General features: G+C 40.5%; 1 pseudogene across 1 annotated transcript; it reads left to right on the forward strand.

Annotated features, from left to right (window-relative positions):
- Nucleotides 1-207: 207 nt before the first annotated feature.
- LOC308292835 (putative nuclease HARBI1) lies at nucleotides 208-1,467 on the forward strand (annotated as a pseudogene). Its single transcript has 2 exons — nucleotides 208-602; nucleotides 1,115-1,467. The product of its transcript is annotated as a putative nuclease HARBI1 (transcript).
- The last annotated feature ends 226 nt before the right edge of the window (nucleotides 1,468-1,693 follow it).

Below are 1,693 nucleotides of genomic sequence, written 5' to 3' on the forward strand. Positions count from 1 at the left end.
TGTTTCACAATAACTCATTTGATACGTCATTGTCACTCTGTTATAACACTATAGTTAATATTTTGTTTATGACGTTTTATAATATATACCTACCATCTTGAGATCAGAAAAAATGGTAGACAACTTTGCAAGGCTGTTTTCAATTAAGTTAGCGATAAGAGTAATATAAAGGCCTGTGTAGGTGAGATTATTTTGTATAGCTTCAGGATGGCATGCCCTTTTTTGCGAGACGTGCAAGATGAAGAGGCGCAGATTTTGCGTAGGGCACTGAGGAGGGAAAGGGTCTTTCAAGACAGATATGACCCCTTTGCCTTCAATGATGAAAGGTTATACGAGCGATACAGATTTTCGGGGGCAGGCTTACGCTATATCTGTAGCTTGCTTGGCCCCCGAATATCTAACAGAACCGAGAGGAGCCAAGCCTTGACAGTTCCACAACAGATCTGTATCGCTCGGCGATGCTGAGAATCTCAGCAAAGCCACTGTGTGCAGGACAATCCGCGAAGTATACCTTGCCCTCAAATCTTTGGCGCCTGTGTTCATAAAATTCCCAGGACACAGAGGACTGAACTACATAAAGGAGGATTTCTACCAAATTGGTGGTAATATGAATTTCAGTCAAAACAGAATAATAATAAGCCTAATTATATGTAACTTTCGAACAGTAAATTCATTTTATTTTTGCAGGTTTCCCAAATGTCATTGGGGCTTTGGATTGTTCCCACATTAAGATCAAAAGGCCCTCAGGTGAACATGAGGCGGATTTTATTAATCGAAAGTGGTTCCACAGCATCAATGTCCAAGTAAGAATGGCTCATCGTTAATGTAAAATACATGCATTAATTATAGGCTACATTGAATATTTAAATGACCTTTACACTTATTGTTCCAGATGATATGATGCAGATATGATAATCACAAATGTAGTAGCCCTGTGGCCAGTCTCTGTTCACGATGCCAGGATCTTTCGATCCTGCATTCTTTGCCAGAGACTGGAATTAGGTAGTCACACCAATTTGTTCATCATGATAGTATCCAAAGTTTTACCCTGCTATTTATGCAGCCCTAACTGTAGCGTTTTTGTTCTCAGGTGAATTCCCGGTATTGCTCCTAGGAGATAAGGGTTATCCTAGTGAGCCTTATCTGCTAACCCCTTTCCCAGAGCCCCAGACCCCTGTGGAAAGAAATTATAACTATGCCCATGCAAAAACAAGGGCACGTATAGAAATGACTTTTGGGGTCCTGAAGGGGAGGTTTAACTGCCTGACCCACCTCCGAGTCAAGCCAGACAGAGCATGCAACATCACTGTTGCATGCTCTGTCCTACACAACATTGCAATGATGAGAAAGGAGAGGGCTCCCACACCTGTGCTGGACAGGGACTGGGGGGACATCCCACACGCCTACCCTGACAACCCAGAGGGGACGGTTGTCAGGCAACATTACGCTCAAAATTACTTTGGCTAATTTGTTCTATAATCATATATTTGTGTTTATGTTAATGATTAATGAGCATGATTTATGTTGAATATTTTCTGTTATACCCATAAAGCATGATTTCTGTTAAGTGTTGTGTGTCTATCTTATTTGGCAGTGAAGCACATTTAGGTTTTTGTATAATCCATAATCTAACTAAATTAATGATGCACTCAAACAATAAACTACTAGAATACATTCCAACAAAAATACATAA

The sequence above is a fragment of the Nannobrachium achirus genome (genome assembly GCF_963921795.1).
Source record: "Nannobrachium achirus genome assembly, chromosome: 10".
Classification (NCBI taxonomy): Eukaryota; Metazoa; Chordata; class Actinopteri; order Myctophiformes; family Myctophidae; genus Nannobrachium; species Nannobrachium achirus.